Raw genomic sequence first — 19,933 nt, forward strand, 5'->3', positions numbered from 1 at the left:
GGTTCTTGATGACCTAGAGTTAGACTGGACAAACTGGTGAGCTACATGTTCAAACTGTTTCTTTCCTTCATGCATGCATGTTTTAAAATGTGCTCACTTGCAAATGCTAAAAACCGACAAATCCTAAGGAAAGATAGGCTAATAATATTTCCTCAAGTAACCACTTAAAATTAGGAGCACACATATGCGCTCTAGGCTTATTTTAAATAGTGCCTGTGCACTTGCGCAAATGATTTAAAATTCTAGTATATACGTGTTTGTGCCCGCGTACAGAATGCACTTATGTGGATGCACACATGCTTGTTTTAAAGTTACGATCATTGTGTAAAGCAGTATTTATTTATTTGATTTACATTCCACTATTATGAAGGTCCATCCATCATTAACTGCCTATTTACACTACTACACTTTCATGACTTCAGAACAGTCTTGCAATCAGTAATTTTCTCCAAGATGGACTACTGCAATTCAATATTGCTAGGTCTCCCAGCCTCATACATAAAACCACTTCAGATGCTACAGAACGCGGCAGCCAGAATTCTGACAAATTCCAGAAGAAGAGACCACATCTCGCCAATTCTATCTAATCTTCACTGGCTGCCAATACACTACAGAATCCTACACAAGTCCATCACCATCATCCACAAATCCATCCACTCACAGGCCCCTCTCAACCTCCAAATCCCCCTCAGAATGCACTCATCATCCAGACCTATCAGAGACGCCTACAAAGGCTCCCTGACCGTTCCTCCAACTAAATCTACACTCCATAAGGCACTCAGAGACCGGGCCTTTTCTACAGCGGGCCCCTCTCTTTGGAATACCTTACCACCGGACCTTAGACTTGAACCCTGTTTACCAACATTCAAAAAAAAACTTAAGACTTGGCTATTCAGGCAAGCCTTTCCGGAGTCAAATATCCATTGAGAGACCTCACTGCACAATTTTAATATCCATAAAGAGACATCACTGCACAATGTAAATAAGTTACCTCTGTAAATTTTTACGCTACTATCCTTATTTCCTTCCTCTCCCAGTTCTACAACCTTGTTTTATTGTAACTTTTGCTTCCGTTGCACTTGTTAAAAGAACAGTTTTTGCACCCCTGTTATATGTAAACCGGCATGATATGATCTTATCATGAATGCCGGTATAGAAAAACCTTAAATAAATAAAAAATAAATAAATATTTAGGGGTAGATTTTAAAAGAAGCGCGCACGGCCTACTTGTGTGCGTGCACATGTATGCCTGATTTTATAACATGCACATGCATGCCCCGTTCCCTTCCCCCTAACCTGACCTTCCCACCCCTTCCCCTAACCTTCCCCCCAGCCCTACTCTAAACCCCCCCAAAATTTTTATTTTACCTTTTGTGCCTGCCTCCAGGCAGGTGCAAGTTGCAGACGCTGGCAGCCTGCCGGCATGCGATCCTTCGACACAGTGGCAATGGCCTGTAGGAGGTTCTTTTTGAGTGAACAGTAGATTATGTTTATAATAATACAAATTCTTAGTCAAACACTGATGGAACAGAAAGATTTTATTTGTCAGGAACCCTTCAGCAAGATGTGTCTGGATGTAACTGAAAAGATGCAAGTTATAACAGATAAGTTATTTTGAAATTGAAGAACTTTTACAATTCAATTTCTTTGAATCTCATCTGCAACAGTTTCACTTCTTTGTTTTATAGCTTTTCCCTCTGTAGAGGAAATTTAACAATAAGCAATAAAATAACTATATTCTCCTTCATCTCTTAAATTTACCTAATCCTCTATATAACCAAATTCCCTTTTCTCTCTTTTTTTTTTATAGGTATGAGGGAAATTGGTGAGCAGGTAAGTAATTTTACATTTCCTTAGACTCAAACTGTAAACACCAAATCCCAGTATACGCCACATTTGTTTTCTTTTAAAAGTTCTTTCTAAAAAGTCCAGAACAATTAAAGTAAGTACCTTTTAACTTTATTTCCACCAACAAGTCTTAGCATAACATTATTTACTTTTATTGTTCTCCCTTAGATATTTCAGTAGGAATTTGTTTCATGTAAATGCTATGTTTAAATATTTTAATGTGCTTTACTTAAATTTAAGCTACCAATTCTGACTTTGTCTTCATAGCTCACATGACTGTCGGGAGCCAGATGAAGGATGCTTATAAGTGAATGAGATAAGAAGGTAGTTGGGATGTAAAAGGGAAAAAATTGCCATTTTGTTTCCTGTTTTCATTTTGGGGAGAAGGTGGGCATTTGTTTGGGTGTCAGTTTGTATAATATTTATTTCATTTCATTTGCTGAACCAAGATAAACATTAAATTTACCTCCCCCATTGAAAAAAAAAAAAAAAGAAACTGTATCCCATTCTCCTGGAGCCACACCCCTTCTGTCGAAGTCTCCGATGTAGTAAGGGGTAAGAGAGATCCCATTCACTCCTGCCCTACTGGCTTTGGGTTGAAAATGGTACCAGTGAGCCCTGAGGCCAGTACTATTTTGTTTTCATGATTGTATAGCATACAACTGGGGAATGCTCCTGCCCCTTACTACCTTGGAGACCCTCATAAAAGGAGGAAGGGTGGTCTGGGGTGGGGGAGGATGACTTGGGCAGGGGGAAATTTTGTGTCTTCATTTTTTAAAATTGACTTTCTCAAATGAAAGTCAATGAGGGCAGTAGCTTCATTTTTAAATGAAGTAGAATGCAAGGGTTTTGAGATGTTTTTTTCATTTAATTTAAGAATGAAAGCATACCCCTGGAAGATGGCTGAACCAGGAATCCTGGATTATCCCTTAAAGATTTTGGTCTCATGGAGCAGGCCCTTTTGACTATTGGCATACTAATATAACCTTTTTTCTAATAAATATAATCACTTCTCAATCCCAGCTTTTGAGCCAAGACTTCAGTTTTTGACCTGGACATGCTGTTGTCTGAATCAGTGTGTGCGAATCAGTCTAAACTGGTTATTTAAATTGAATGTAAACAAACATTTACCTTACTATGCTTCCTAATCAATTAAGGCTCATTCACTGCACTTATAACAGCTTTGCTCTTATTATTCCCCTGTTAACTCACAGTGCTGTTATCAGACCCCTCAGAGCCCAGACTCTTACAGCTCACAAACATCACTCCCTTAAAACAACCTTCACAAGTTTCCACAGAAACAAGCCTAACAGGTCTAGCTTATGCTCTCACGCTGAGCAACTTCCTCTGTGGAAAACAGCTTTGGTTCCCCTATTGATTCCTCCAAAGTAAGGGCTGGATTTTCTATCTTCGCAAAGTTTTCTGAATCGAGCGGTAACTGGGGGCGGGGGGGGGGGGGGCCTGTGAAAGCCGGCAGCGATCGCACCACCGCGGTGTTATCGCTGCCAGCTTTTGCACCCAATAGCGCCACCATGAAAGGTGGCGCTATTGGGCGCACTACTGGCGGCGATAACGGATCTTACCTTATCGCCGCCAGCGAAGTTTCCGTGGCGTTCACCCCGACGCCACCCCGACTCCTCCTCTTCCGGTCCCGACGCCGCCCCGACTCTGCCCCTATCTAGCTATTGCAAGCGAAAAGGGACTTTTCGTGTGCGATAGGGATAGAAAATGCCCCCCTAAGTTGCCTAGCAATTGGTGAATTAACATAACTTAAATGAAACTAATTTGATAATTGATCAGCACCCCACAATTCAAACAAGTTACCAGAGGGAGAGCATTGATATCAGCAGCTTGCCTGTGCATTCCAACCAAGCAGGTTAATTCAGTGCTCGGTGCTGGTCCTGCACAACTCCACAGTTCTAATTCTAAAAATCACTAAAATAATAATAATAATAATATTCATAATAATATATTCCTTCTCTCTAGAAAATATAGTCCTCGTATATCTGAGTTTCATATTTGTCATACTTGTGACACTTCTGTGAATTAATTTAGTTAAACTGTGATCAAATTTTGACTTTTCCATCTTTTTCATATTATCTCAAAGAACTTTTCCCCTGGAGCATTTTGCTATGACTTATATCCAGTTTAAGTTTGTATTAATAAAAATATCATTGAACAGAAATTTGCCTCAACTGTCTTTTTTTCTCACTCCCATTCAAAATAATGGACAGTTACCAACTGAAGTGATTTATTTAAAATGATTAAAGTTTCCAAATTTAGACATACCCAAAATGAGATCATCAAAATCTCTTCAGCTCAATGAGCCTAAATTAAGTGCAATGCTATAGATTTCTCCAAAAGCACTATTTTTCTTAGGGGTGGTGAGCAGGCCCATGTGCAGGCTGGGCGCGTAACAGTTTTAAGGGGAGAGGGGGGTTGGAAAGACCTGTCCAGGTCCCGATTAGACCCAACTAGGACCAGTTGGGTAGGCCTGGACTCACACTTATTTTGCAGGAGGGAAGGAGTCAGAGTCCTAGGCCCCGGGGTTTCTCATGGGGAAAAGGGAGTATCAGAAGGCCTCCAGGAGATCTGTTTTTGTTTTTGTGTTTTGTTTTAGGCAGTTATTAGTGTTTAATGTCCTTTTTCTGATTCAGGAAATGAACTGAACTGAAAAAAAACCCATTAAACTAACAGAAAAAAATGAAACCCTCCTGAAACATAAAAGCAAACTGAATTAACATTTTTTGGGCTGCATGTCCCTACTTTGTATAGCCAGCATGTCATGTACTCTCTCCAGGCATGTTATGGTGTCTGACACTTCCCCATGGTCTCTGCAACAGTGTCTGTGCTGCCAGCACCCAACATCATAGTTCATCCCCTGAACAACTGTTTCAGTTTCTCAACTGTCAGCCATGGATCTAGCTTTCCTCTTTGGTACTTGTAAGGATCCTTGGAGCCCATGATCACTGCCACTAGTATGGAACTGCCACTATTCTGCTTTGTTCTGGACTTCCACATGGTCCTTCTGTGGTCTGCCTGCTGCTGGATAGATATGCGGCTCATCCCCCACAGCCACCATTGATATTTGAGCCTTTACCATGGGCCAACTCCACATTTCATTCTGGGGTCCTGAGCATACCTGGGAACTCTCCGGCTCTGGCCCGGAGACTCCGGAATTCTAATAGAATTACCAGGTCTCCGGGCCAATACCGGAAATCTCCAGGTGCTGCAGCAAAACCAATCTGCTTGGACCCGGAAAGAAGAAAGGAACGTCATTGGTCTTGCGTGGCTGAAAAAGGAGGAGCTCGTCAGTGATTTCTACCATCTCCAGACCTTTTTAACTCTTAACTTCGCTTCCTCGTGACACCACCTGCTCCTGCCCAGTCTGTTTCCTGTATCCAGCCACTTGTCCGCCCCATCCTGTTTGCCTTGGCCAATTGACATTGCGATTTCCTGCCCATGCATCAAATGAGGAGTAAGAAACAGGCAGCGTCCACTTTTGCAGTACAGGAGAAGAAGGAAGAGGCTGCTGCTGCTCCAGGAGCCCATGTTAGAGTCGCTGTTGCTAGTGTGTTTTGAAAGTGGGAGGGGGGAGAGAGAGAATGAATGAGCATGTCTGTGAGAGTGAGTGAGTGTGTAACTATTTGTGTAGGAAGAAGAGATCTGAGAGTGTATGTAGTTGAGAGGGAGAGAGCTGAGTGCAAGTGAGCATGGGTGTGAAAGTGAGTGGGCATGTGTGTATGGAAGAGGGAGAGACGTGAGTGAGTGTGTGTGGGTGGGTGGGTGGGAGAATGGCAGAAGTAAAGGTACAAATGGACATGTGAGAATGTTAGAGAATGAGCAGTGAAAGTAAGTGTGAACAAGTAAGAGTGTTTATGAGAGCAAATTTGTGAGCATCTGGTCCCACTGTGCAATTGCCCTCCCCCCGTCTCCCCCCACCTGCTAATCTATGGTAATCTCAGGGTGACTGGAAGACAAAAGTTCCCAAATATGGTCCTGAGGCCTGATTTCAGCACTGCCCATCGTGAACCTGGGCTGACTCCTAAAGGGACAGTCCCCCTCCATTCAAGGTAAGTAAAAACCTAAAACAAAAAATGTAGTAACTTGTCTAAGCTTCTATAGGTGGCAATTAGTGATATGCATGCAATTCTTTTTACATGAGCTTGATCTGATTTGAGGAGCCCAGAAAATATTTTTGCGATTACATAATCAGTTTGATGAACCTCTTTTATAGCAAAAGTCATATTAATGTCATATTAGTGTCAAATGAAGTTATCCAGGTAAAATTATCTGGCTATATTTAGGTCAGCAATTTTTCTGACCAGACTTACTGCCTGATTCACTAACGGGTAGATTTTAAAAGATGTGTGCACGGTTCCCGGCGCACACAGATGGATATGCTGATTTTATTACATGTCCGTGCATGTTAGGAAATCGGGTGGCTGCATGCACATGCACAATCTGTGCATGGATGTGCGGGCGGAGCACGCAAAGGGAGTTAATTTTTGCAAATTATGCATAGCGACGCAATCGGGCCTTCCCCAGTTCCCTACCCCCCTACCTAAACTCTCTCCTTCTTCCCCTCTCCTCCCCGTCCCCTAAACCCTTCCTATCTATCCTATATTTTTTTGTTTTTAAACTTACTTCAGGGCCGGAGCGGAAGTAACTTGCACGCGCTGGCCGGCTGCCGGTGTCCGAGTCATCGGGACAGCATACAATGGCGCTGTCCCGGTCAGCCCCCACCCCGCTCCTCCCTGCCCAGACCCTACCCCCAGTCCGCCCCTTGGGAGAGGCCCGGCCCTTGTGCGATTACTGGGGGTTTACATGCGTGGCCGGGCCTTTTTTAAAATGCGTGCAGCGCATGCAAGGCCCGGCCATGCGTGTAAACCCCCAGTTTTATGTGTGCAGGCCTTTTAAAATCCGGGCTTAAAGCTTTTCTCCCATTCTGTCTCTATGTGAAAAAAATATTGATGAATCAGGCCTTTAGCTGGCTAAGTTCATCTGGCTAGCTCTGAAGCTCAGCACTAGCCAGATAAATTTTAGCCATGCCCCTGGAACATCCACCACCCTGTCTCTCTTTATCTGGCTAAATTATAGCAGGGCAATGACTTACCCAGGCAACATTTCATTAGTGAGAGTGGTAGAAATGTCAAATTTCAGACAAACTCTTTTGAATACTGACCTCTCAATCTGAGCAAAATTCAAAATGAATTTTAGAAAATATGCCCTGGATTTATTCCAGTCACCAGGCTTTGGATTCCCACCCAGTGCATCTTGAGGAAGTTTCTATTTTCCATTGAACTCAAATCAGGTTGAAATCTATTTGGTTCTATTGAATCTTGAAGAGTTCCTACATCAGTGCTTGAGGTTTTGCTAGTTACGTAGTTAGGGGTCTCTTTACTCAGCTGAGATAGAATCATTTTCCCTAGTCCTCCAGTGAATGGTAGATTTGCACTTTGTAGTTTGAATTTGAGGTGTGTTGGGGGGGGGGGGGGGGGAGAGGGAAAAGTGTATCCTGGATGCCAAGGAGAGGTATTGATGCTTGGGGGTGGGGAGTGAGAGTCTTCAATGTCAGTGTGTTTGTATATGTGTGTGTGTGTGTGTGTGTGAGAGAGGAGAGGAGAGGGGAAGGGAGTCATGGATTTCAGAGGGTTCTTGGATGTTGGGGGAGGGAGTTTGAGTGAGGATGGAGGAGGCACAGAACACTGCCTCCCTCCCAGATATTAACTGCTAGCTTGTCAACACGGTTGAAGCACTAGCAGTTAACTATAGCTCCAAAAAATCTAGTTAAATTTACCTTGATAATGTGTCTCAAGAAAATTTAATGCAACTTTGTAATTACCAGAGTATATGAATAATGAACTCATTATCATGGCACTTTCATATTGAAAATTTTGGCTGCTTTAAAAAAAATATTATATATTTGTGTTATTTTTAATGTGACTGCATTAGCAAATTTGCATTTTAAACTGCATACATTAAACATGTTTTAATGCAGATTAGCTGCAGCACGGCTTAGTATCTTGACCCTTTATTTCTGGTCAAGTCATACAAATTCCAGCTATAATTCTTTGTGAAATGCTTCAGATGTTTGAACCCCTTTCTCTGCAAATACATCTGTTTTCCAAGGTCTTCTAAGCACAGATTCTTTGTATGAGAAAACTTCAGTTTCTTGTTAAGGTATTTTCTTGCAGAAAAGACTTGCACAGTGTTGCTGATTACTTGTTGCAGCATTAATTTTTAAAGCTAGCATTATAAAATATTTATGTCCCAACATATTGATGTTAGCATTTTAGTACAGTTGTATTTCAAATAAGATTATTAAAGCTTCATACTTGAAAATTCAATTAAACCTATAAACATTACATTAGCGTTTATAAACAAAGCAAATGCTTGCACTTAAACTCATTTTTAAATCAGGAATATACAGTTTTCTTGGGCACTTTTTCTTCAGATTCTGATATTCCTTTTTTTTTACTCTGTCTCAGATCTGCATCACTTGTAATCCTGGTCACGGTCTACAAACTATGAAGTTAATGAATGCAAACATTATTTCCAAATTCAGTGTGCTCTATTTTCAGTTGAGTGTTGCCACAGAAGAGAACACGGAATGGGAGAACCCACTTTGAAAACATTGTATTCCCTCATCCTAAATTATTGATATCCTCTGCTGCTGTAGATATAGTTTCAAAACAATTTTGTTTAGTCACTTTGCACCATCCAGGAACATGACCAGTCTTGCCCGTGAACTCACAAACAGGAAGGCAGAAACAGAGAAATATAGAATATTATGGCAGATGAGACCATGAGGCTTATATAATCTGCCTAGTTTCATTCCTGGTACAGTGCTATATGACCCTGCCAATGCCTGGCTTTTCCCTCACTTCCTCATAATTAGGAATCCTCTGTGCATAACCCATTTGTTTGAATTCTGTTACTATTTTTGTTCTCTAGCACTTCCACCAGGAGGCCATTCCATGCATCTACCTCCCTTTCAATGAAGAAATTTTTGCTGACGTTGTTTCTGATTCTACCCTCCTGGACCTTCATACTGTGATTTCTTAGGGTGCCAGGGTTCACCGATGGGAAGAAGGTATGAACCTCTGGGGCCCTCGGTGCGATGGTGGGCATAGGCAACACAGTAATTCAATATCACCACAGTCACAATCACTGATCGGTAGATACTCAGTGTGGAGGAGTTCAAAGGCTGGAGGGCACCCAAAGCACAGCAAAGAGGCAGTCAAGATGTTCAACAACAACAACAACAAAAAAGGACAAACTCCAGGTCAATATGGTAAAAATCATAAAAAGCACAATAAAAATGTTAATTTTTCTATAGTTCGAACACTTCCAGCTCCTCTTTCACTTACTGAATCAGTGTCCAGAAGATTCTCCTTGTAAAGGATAGAGAAATTATCTTCTTCCACTAGCATAAGCTAGAGGGGAAACAATCACAACCCTCTAACTTCAAACTAGATCAAAAATAAGTTTCAGCTCTAACCTATCCCCACTGTTTGCTGGTCACAGGGTATATCCATTGAAACCTCCAGCCCTTCCAGCAAGGATGAGTTGGCCCTTGTGAAGGTGCTGGTCAAAAGGTAGAAAAAATTCTATCCACTCTTAATAGCATCCAGTGGTCCTTCACTGGTGAACCATGAGGCCTGCCAAAATCCATCACTATAAAAATCTCTTCTTTTCTCTTCCTCACCCTATGGATTTTCATCGGGGACCCACAAGGTTTTCTCCTGGGTATGCTTGAAAAAGAAATATATAGGCAGGCACACTCAACGACTCCCAAAAAGTGAATGGTAAAAAGTATGGAGAGGAATCTTAATGCAAACCCCCAACACAGGCAAGGAACATTTAGGTGCATAGCAAAACCCTATCACATTCTGCCCTGCACAAAATAAATAAAAATCCTTAGCTGGAGAATGATTCAGACTTTCTTCTTTTAGTAGCAGCAATCTTTCAGACACAGAATATCAATGCAATTACTGTTATAGATTCACAGAAAGATGCCCACTTAGGGGAGCCCACACCCAAGTGAACCATGTCCAGCATAGTTGGAATGGACAGCATTTCAATAAGAACACATAAAAGCCTACATCAATAAACCATACCATAGCAGGATATTTTACTGGCTCTCCTGGAAGAAAAGCCCAAACCGCCATCACTTTTATCTTCATATTACTAACACCATGTTGTAAGCTCTCAAGGAAGAGCTTACAAAAATACCTTTCTTATTTAAATGTATCAGACAGTTCTCCACAGGGGCGAACCAACCCAAATGGTAGGCACTCTGGGACCTTTTCCACACCAAGGTGTAGGAAGCTTTGAGCACACTAGGGCTTCTTCTACTCAGAGGAGTGGGGAACAATGGGCACACAAACCCCTTCCAACAGAAGGAGAAACCAAAGATTAGGCGGAAGTGTCCCAATCCTGGACCACCCTATGTCAGCCTGCCAGGAAACATTATAGAAAAAGCTCCATAGAAGTGCACAAAAAGTACATATATCTCCATGGGGAGAAAAGTGAGGAAAATGTCCAAAAGAGACACCCTGTAAAATCCACTCTTGTATCTGTGTGTGTGTGTGTGTGCTGGAGAGAGATAGAGAGAGAGAGAGAGAGAGAGAGAGAAAGAGAGAGAGAAAGAGAGAGAGATAAAAGTTAACTTTTTATTCCACTGTAAGAAAGCACATTATGAACTTGGGGTGAGGTTTCTGTGGTGGGGTAGGTTTCTGGGGCAGTTTTACATGCACAGTCATAGGTATGACCTGCACACTTGCTATCAGTAAAGATTTACTGTCATTTGGAGTGATAAAAGGTAAAAGAAGAGTAGATTTGTACCATGTTCTCTCTACCTAGCTGCAATCAATCTGGGTAGAGAGTAAATGGTACAAATCTACTCTTCTTTTACCTTTCATTACTCCAAAAGACAGTACATGTTCACTGATGGCAACTGTACTGTTCTACGTATGACTGTGCATGTAAACCCGCCCCCCAAAACCTACCCCATCCCACAAACCTCACCCTGAGTTACTAGTGCCCCATCTTACAGTGGTATAAAAAGTGCTGTGCATTACTTTCTCGCACGCTGCGTTAACTGACCCCCATTTCCATTTACTTGTGTTATTGTTTGTAAGGTTTTGGGTGGACCCTTGGACACTGTGGCTGCTGACCACGCCCATGGGGGGAAGTCCCATGAGGGGCCACATGTCAGGCTCAGTTTAGGACACACAACACAGATAGATCTTTTATTAACAGTATGAGGAGCCACCAGAGGTGGCAGTAGTGAGCAGAGATGAAGCCCGGCTGGGCTTGTAGTCCCGCAGGGCACTGGAACAGCGACTCCTCAATGGCTGTGCTGTAGTGAAGAGAAACTGAGATAGTGAGTACAATGAAGTATATGCAGGGTTCTGGAATAGAGCCTCGTTGGTTGAGTACTCACACAGCGGTTTCTCTCAGTAGGAAACACAGGAGCTGGAATAGAGGCAGGCCCTCGAGGAACGAGTACCTGGTTCCAGGGAACAGCTCTGAGAGAAGTAGATGGTGACTCACTGATGGTGAGGGCAGCGGTATCTTCCAGGAAGAAGTAAGCTCAGGCAGCGAGTCCAGGAACATGGGCCCTCGAGGAGCGTGTACCGGTTCCAGACAGTGACCTGAAAGAGAAGAGAGAGAGGCCCCCGGGAAGCGGGTACCCTGAGTAGAATAAGTCTGATAATGGAGAGGCAGAGTAGCTAGGTACGGAGAGTGAATCCCATCCGGAAGGAGTATCCTTGCTAACTCGATTTAGCTAGCAATAGCGTAGGATTTTTGTATCCGGGATGCGTGACATCATCACAGGGGGACGCCCCTGAGGTTCACGCCAAAGAAAGTATTTGAAGCAGGGCTGCGTGGCACGTGCGCCCTAAGGCAGTTGGACAGCATGGCAGGAGGCAGCGCCCAAGCCGGTCCGGGGATGCCGGAGAGGACGGCAGGCAGATGCCGCGGCAGTCAGACGTCCATCAACCGCAGGAGTAGCTAGAGAGGTAAGGCAGGGGGGAGTGGAGACGTCGGGCAGCGACAGTCATAACAATTTGCCCAAACTCCTCCCACTTGAATACTAATTTAAATTTGTATATGCATTTGGCAGTGCAGTATTTATAGTGTGCATTACAGCGTTATTGCAGGCGTTAGGGCACTAACGTGCATGATAACGCCTAATGCATGTTGATAAATGACCCTGTAAATGGGAGAAAAGCCTTAATGAATCTGGCCCTTAGTTAGAGACCAGCAAAACAATTCTAGCATCCTTTCTATATATGCTTCCCCATGAGAGGAAAATGTTAGGAATGCTACAGCAAGTGACCATAGGAAATAAGCCAATGGAAAAACACATCAAATCCCTGAGGCACCTTAAGGAAAAATGGAATATAGATATTATACCAAGGAAACTTGTATTCATAAAAATCCAATCTCCAAGATGCGCAGAGGTAAAACTAGTAGGGGACCTATTAAGGTCATTCAGAAAAACCAAAATGACATGACAACAATTCAATGATTTAGAAAATGTGGTTAAACAAAGATACTGAACACCTTTAAATATTATGTCTTTTTTTCCTTATTTTTTCCTATTTTTTATGCACATTTTATATAGTTGTGCAACACTTCAGAACTAAATAACCAACATCCTTCTGTTACATACATAACTTATGGCACATAGCAACAAATTCTCTATGCCATCTGTATATTTCAGTTTGGTTTTTTTTTTGCATAATCATTTCCACCCACATCCTAGAATTTGAATTAGTGCCCCTAATCAATTATGATGAATAGCAGCAGTTCTTCTGGCCTTTCACTCTTCGATATCTCTTCTATGCCAGGTACCACTTGCTTATAGCTGAAGTAGAAGCTAGAAAACAAGAAAAAAACAACAAACACATCCTCCCGCAAAGGGCAAACAGCAATTACAACATTTTTTTCCAACAATGTAAAGTAAAGCAGCAGTTTTAAATATGGTTCAGTTCACATTAAGATAACTGGGTCAAGTTACTCAAGTCCCTTGTCTTCTTCTTCTTTAGGTGGGAGAGGGTAATAGTGATCTGGATGGAGTTTTCTTACAGAAACCTCATTGGGCAGCAAACATGCTAAGCTTTATCAGTGAACCCATACCAACAATAGCATTGCACAGCATGCTTGTAGACCTTTCTGCCCACTTTCATTTCCCCAATCCACTTTTCCATCTCCTTGGCATATTCTGGGAGACTTCTAACAAATTCCAGATCTGTCTTATCCTTTATGATGCATCTGTCAGAGTGCTCCATATCCAGTCTTCTCAGTCTCTGTTAAGCCCCTCACCTCTGATCCAAAGCAATTCCAGCATAGCTTCCAGCAGCATGCTGTTCCAAGAATCAGGGACAGAACTTCCTCTAATTCTGGGCTGCCTTTATAGGTCCCCTAGCTGGGACTTCCTGTGGTGCTGACTGATGATGTCACATCCTCCAGGAGTATATAAGAAAGTCTCTTGCAACCATCCAGTGCCTCAGCAACATGTTTCCTGGTGCCCTTGTAGTCCAGTGTGTTGCTAGCGTTGGCTTTTTCTTGCTGTGTTCCTTGTTCTGTGTTTTGTTTTCTTGTGTTGTCCTTCCTTCCCTGTGCTCTTTTCTTGTCTGTCTTGTCTGGCTCCTTGTCTGTCTGCTCTTGCTTCTGACCCTGCTTGTTTTCCTTCCTTGCTTGTCCTGTTTCTCTCAGACTGACTACCTGGGTCCTGACTCTGGCCTAGCCCCTGATCTTACACTGTCTGCTGCCTGTCCTGACCTCTGGCCTGTTACCTGATCTATTCTCTGCTGCCTGCCTTGCTCTCTGGCCTGTTACCCATTCTGCTGCCTGCCATGACCCTTGCTCAGATTGGACTCTCACTCAGCTTTGCCCCAGGGACCCACCTAAGTCCTGCCAATCACCAGAACCATACCTGGGACCTTTTGAGTTGTGGTCACCCTGAGATTGCTGATGATAAGCAGAAAGTTGGGGAGGGGGAGGGGGAAGGAATGGAATAATATGTATAAGCTTTCTCTCTTCCACCCCCCACCCAACTAATCCATACTTTCTTTTTTTCCCCACCCATCACTATCACCTGTCCCACCTCCTGAGATGACCCAGCATACTTCCCCTTTGTCTCTCTTTGAACCCATCACTCTCTTTGCTCCTCACCCTATAAGTCTCAACTCCATGACTTATGCATCCTCACTCCACTCTTAGCTAAGTGATTCCCAAATTCTGGATTTACATCTGCAGACTGAGTTTTGTGTGTATTGCAGCCCCTCTCCAGTTTCTCCCCTCATGCTGTTTGCTGTGTCTACTCCAGGATTGCCCCAGTTCCCCTGTTCTCTGCAGGCTTACTGAGGAAGGGTACTGGCTGAGCTGTATACACAGAGGCCCTGAGAGTTCTAATCTTTCTCCTGAGACCTTACAATTGATGCATATTTCCTGAGTCTTAGGGTGAAATCCTGAGACTTCCTAGATATGGCCAGAACCCAAGAGCTCAACCTGCAGGGAAGGTGGCTGATACAGGTGAAGCTCCAGCTGGTCCTGCCTATGGGCTTCTCTTCCAGCTGCCGGTGTGGGCCTAGTGAATTCACAAGTGTTCACTTCCTTGGCAGCGTTACAGTGTCTTTCCATACAGTTCATGATATAGACTGGGATGTATGGATAATATATTCCACAAAGAGCTTGAACCTTTCTCCAAACCATTCACTTTGCTTGAGAAGCTCTCCTTAAGGTTTGCTCTATTCAATAGTAGGGATGTGAATCGTTTTAGGACGATTAAAATTATCGTCCGATAATTTTAATATCATCTTAAACCGTTATGGAACACAATACAATAGAGATTCTAACGATTTATCGTTATAAATCGTTAGAATCGTGAGCCGGCACACTAAAACCCCCTAAAACCCACCCCCGACCCTTTAAATTAAATCCCCCACCCTCCCGAACCCCCCCCCAAATGACTTAAATAACCTGCGGGTCCAGCGGCGGTCCGGAACGGCAGCGGTCCGGAACGGGCTCCTGCTACTGAATCTTGTTGTCTTCAGCCGGCTCCATTTTCCAAAATGGCGCCGAAAAATGGCGGCGGCCATAGACGAACACGATTGGACGGCAGGAGGTCCTTCCGGACCCCCGCTGGACTTTTGGCAAGTCTTGTGGGGGTCAGGAGGCCCCCCCCAAGCTGGCCAAAAGTTCCTGGAGGTCCAGCGGGGGTCAGGGAGCGATTTCCCGCCGCGAATCGTTTTCGTACGGAAAATGGCGCCGGCAGGAGATCGACTGCAGGAGGTCGTTCAGCGAGGCGCCGGAACCCTCGCTGAATGACCTCCTGCAGTCGATCTCCTGCCGGCGCCATTTTCCGTACGAAAACGATTCGCGGCGGGAAATCGCTCCCTGACCCCCGCTGGACCTCCAGGAACTTTTGGCCAGCTTGGGGGGGGGCCTCCTGACCCCCACAAGACTTGCCAAAAGTCCAGCGGGGGTCCGGAAGGACCTCCTGCCGTCCAATCGTGTTCGTCTATGGCCGCCGCCATTTTTCGGCGCCATTTTGGAAAATGGCGCCGGCTGAAGACAACAAGATTCAGTAGCAGGAGCCCATTTCGGACTGCTGCCGTTCCGGACCGCCGCTAGACCCGCAGGTTATTTAAGTCATTTGGGGGGGGGGTTTGGGAGGGTGGGGGATTTAATTTAAAGGGTCGGGGGTGGGTTTTAGGGGGTTTTAATGTGCCGGTTTTGCGATTTTACGTTTTTTCGATTTTTCACGATTTTTCACGATATTTTACCCCCCCCAAACGGCAACAATACGATTCCCTCCCCCTCCCAGCCGAAATCGATCGTTAAGACGATCGAGGACACGATTCACATCTCTATTCAATAGTGCTGGGGATTACCCAGGACTGGACCCATACTTTTTAGCTATGTGATGGTTTGGCATATCATCATCCACTAGTCTACTGCTGGCAGACAATAGTTTACCAAATGGGAATGTTCATCTCCCACTGTAAGAGGATGCTGAAGAGGACATTCAGCTTCAGGATTTTCCCGAGGAAATCCCTGAGCTGGAATACATAAATGTATGATCCATGCCATCTATACATTTCAAAAAAATTTTTTTTATCATTTCCATCCACATCATATAATTTGAATTAGTGTCTTTAATTAATTATGATGAGTAGAAAAACTCTAACATATTGGCTGGTCCCCAGATCAACATGTTTCTTCTAGCATTGGAGGCCTTTACTCTTACATTCCACTTCCTGGAGTTGTAGTTCTGGCTTACCACAGTACAATTATCCCATTGAGATATTCTAGAGTCAGTGGAATTTTCATTGGATGAGCACTGTCATATCTCTTCTTGTCCATGAAGAGCTAATGGTGGTTGATTCCATGGTGGGACTCTAGGCTTGTCTGTAGTTAAGGGCCTCAAGTAGTTTGGAACTCTTCCAGCACCTGCATGGCACATTCCATGACATCTACAAATGCTGCCCAGGAGGGCTCCCCTGCTCCTCATCATCCATAGGCCCATGGATCTCGGTACTGACATCCTCTACTGTCACATCTTGACCCTCGACAGAATTGGACAGTGGTACTATTGGCAGTTGAAAACCTGATTTCCTATTTTCTGAAGGGCTGGCTGGGAGTCTGTCACTCCATTTCTGGATACCATACTCTTGTGGCCTTGGAACGAGATTCCACCACTCTCCCCACTGGCTTTGGATTATATGCTCATAAGAGGGCCATCTAGTCCCCAACTACTACTTGAGATAGTACACTCACCAAAGCTGACTTCATGTTAACTTCTCTGGACATCCCAGTGCTGGCATTGGCTTCAAGGAATATAATTGCACAACAGTGGCAACATTGTAGGGCCACTGGCTATGGCCGCTGAAATGTATGGCATTCTATAAACTCTGCTGTTACCATCATAATCAATCCCACCAATGATAATTGGAGACATTCCGGTAGTAGAACAGTCTCACCCATTCTGGTTCAAGCTCTAGTTGGCTGAGCTCCAGGAACTGACTGAATGCACCACAGACTGCAGCCTTGCTGTGAAGGCTGCTAGTGGACTCTCCTTTCTCCAGGCATGGTGGCTGGGTGTCATCTCCCACCCAGCATGCTCAAAGGGCTTGTTGAACAAAACTTAAGTCGTGGTAACTGGAACAATGGCAGTGTCTTCTCCCCTCAGCCTCTTGATCTCCCTCAGTAGGGTAGGACATATGTGTGCTGTATCTTCTTCTCCTTGTGCTAAATTGTTTTTCCCCACTGCCTGGGAGGACTGGTAATCTCCCACTAGTTGGTGGGCGATGACACACTTTGGGTGACTCAGCCCCTGCACACAACCGTCTTCTTCATGCTGGTTTGACATTAAATTGCTTCCCTCTTGCGGGGAATTCGCCATATTGTCCAAATTGTGCAGGTTTCTGAGAAACTGCCAAAATTCACACAAAAATTCAAAAATAGGTACATCTTTTTTACTATCCATCTCCACCACAATTGTACTTTTGGGTCCTTGTTTGGGTGCCATCTGTAACTCCCCCACCAATGGGTAGACCAGGCTGAGGGGACAAGCAGTCCCCAGGATGCTATGAACAACCTGGACCTCTATTTCTGTCTGCCATCTTTGACTTCTAGTAGTTTTTGGGGTGCCAGGGTTCACAGGCGGGGAGGAGGTATGAATCTCCGGGACACTCAGTGTGATGGTGGGCATAGGCAACACAGTAATTCAATATCACTGTAGTCTCACTCACTGAGCAGTAGATACACAGTGTAGAGGAGTTCAAAGGCTGGAGGGCACCCAAAGCATGACAAAGAGGCAGTGATGTTGTTCAACAAAAAAAAAAAAAAAAAAGGAATTTTCTTCAGTTTAAAGAACAAACTCCAGGCCAATATTGCAAAAATCGCAAACAGCAGAATAAAAATAATTCCAAAAGCCACAGTCTCTTTTCCCATGGTCCAAATTCTTCCAGCTCCTCTTTCTCTTACTGAATCAGTGTCCAGAAACCCTCCCTATAAAAGATGGGGAAATTCTCTTTTTCTATTAGCATGTGCTATAGGGAAACCATCACAACCCTCTAGCGTCAAACTGGATCAAATATAGTCTTCAACTCCAAATGGTATCTATCCCGACTGTTTGCTGGTCGCAGGGTAGATCCATTGGAACCTCCAGCCCTTTCAGCAAGGATGAGTTGGCCTTTGTGACATGTGGTGCTAAAAAGGTAGAAAACATTCTATCCACTCTTAATAGCATCCATTGGTCCTTCATTGATGAACCATGAGGCCTGCCAAAATCCACCACTATAAAAATCTCCTCCTTTCTCTTCCTCACCCTAAGGAATCTCACTAGGGACCCTAAAGAGTCTCTCCTGACTATGCTCCTTAAGGAATATATAGGCACACTCAACCATTCCCAAAAAGGAGATGGTAAAAAGTATGGGGAGGAACCCCATAAATGCAAAACTGCAAAATAGGCAAGGAAAATAGTTAGGGCATAGCAAAACTCTGTCACATGTCATCTGCAAATCTGGTTACTTAACTCGTCTTTCCTTTCTCAATATTATTTATGAATATGCTAAATAGCACAGGTCTCAGTACAGGCCCCTGGTGTTACATGTGGGTTTTCGTGTGCCCTTGGGCCTCGGCCCGACCCCAGATGAATCCAGGACCGAATGGAGGGTTGGCGATGTGTTCCAGCATGGAAAAGACACGGTCTACCCTCTGCCAGGCCTGCAAACTCCCAAGACCAACAAGATGATATTGGAAGGTGAACAGTCCTCCGACCGTTCCAAGTCCTTTCAGACCTGCCACTTAGGATCGGCATGGAGCAGCAGGCTGGCCTGTGGATGAGGGCAGACAGAGGCCTTGACACGAAGACATGAGACTATGACTAGGGTGAAGACATCACAGACGAGGGCTGATGCGAAGACATGACACCAGGGCTGATGCGAAGACATCACGGACAAGACGAGAAACTTGACGAAGTCCTGACAAGACGAGAAGCTGGGAAGGTAGACATTGGCACTGTCTCTCAGTGCGCCCTACTCAGCCCACCTTCACAGGTGGACCCAATGGGCTGGTCATGGACCACCCTGTCCCACTGCATGCCCTACACAGCCCTAGAAGGCTGGTCATGGACCACGAGGAGAACGAGACAAGCGCAGGAAGGAATCCAGCCGAGGCGGGACTTCGATGACAGAACCAGTGTCATCCAGAGCACCACAAAGGCTGGCAGGACAGGACGGCTCAGGAGCACAGGACAAGAGTCCACTGCTGGCATCTCCACAGACAGACGTGTCCCCTGGAGATCCACAGCCGGCAGAACAGAAGGCTCAAGAGCACAAGAACAAACACCAAGGAGGGCTGGAACACCAGGAAGCGAGACATTAGGAGACCTGGACGAGGACCTCAGGCAATGAAGACATGGCAAGAAGCAGACAAGATGAGGAGTTCCACGAAGAACACCAAGGACCTGATGGAGCGCTGGCAGACAGGAGCCTCCAGGACTGAAGTAACTCCAATGCAAGGCGAAGAAGAAATGCAAGAACAGCCCTTTTATAGGGCTGACATAGGAAACAGTCTAAGGTGGGACCAAGGGCATATCCGGCCGTAGGCCCTTTAAATCTTGTAGAGAGGCACGGCCGCGCGCCTAGGAGGAAGGAAGCAGGAACTGTGCAGGACCGTGGACAGCGGCCCTGCACCGACGTCAGCGTGGAAGAGTAGGGCTGGGCCCAGACGCAGGCCCCAACGATGGCAGCAGCTCCTGCTGCTGCAGGAAGCCCCGAGAGCTGCTGCAGCCGCCAGATGGACTCGGGGATTGCGGCCTCCAGCCCCAGAAATTAGCAGGACGTCGGCGGCGGCTCCGTGCCATGATGAAGGCAAAGAAGTTCGCGGCTCCGGCCGCGACAAGCAGAGCAGGATGGGCGGCCTCTGGGCCGCAAGAGGAAACTGAGTCCGGGGCTCTGGCCGTGGTGAAGGCCCGACTTCGGCGGCGTCCAGGCGCGTCGGGAGCAGCATGGGGTAAAGTGCCTGCTAGCGGGAGAACTCGCGGGCAGCGTTCATAACA

At 45.0% G+C, this 19,933-nt stretch overlaps 1 long non-coding RNA gene across 2 annotated transcripts in view; it reads left to right on the plus strand.

The window, feature by feature from the left end:
* Positions 1–3,280, plus strand: part of LOC115089326 — a 75,981-nt gene extending 72,701 nt beyond the window's left edge. For both annotated transcript variants that reach the window (XR_003856075.1, XR_003856074.1), the window contains exons 3-5: positions 1,811–1,833; positions 2,116–2,172; positions 2,726–3,280. This is a non-coding gene — a long non-coding RNA (uncharacterized LOC115089326). The remainder of the gene's footprint in view (positions 1–1,810; positions 1,834–2,115; positions 2,173–2,725) is intronic.
* Positions 3,281–19,933: the final 16,653 nt, after the last annotated feature.

Source organism: Rhinatrema bivittatum, chromosome 4 (assembly GCF_901001135.1).
Source record: "Rhinatrema bivittatum chromosome 4, aRhiBiv1.1, whole genome shotgun sequence".
Lineage (NCBI taxonomy): Eukaryota > Metazoa > Chordata > Amphibia > Gymnophiona > Rhinatrematidae > Rhinatrema > Rhinatrema bivittatum.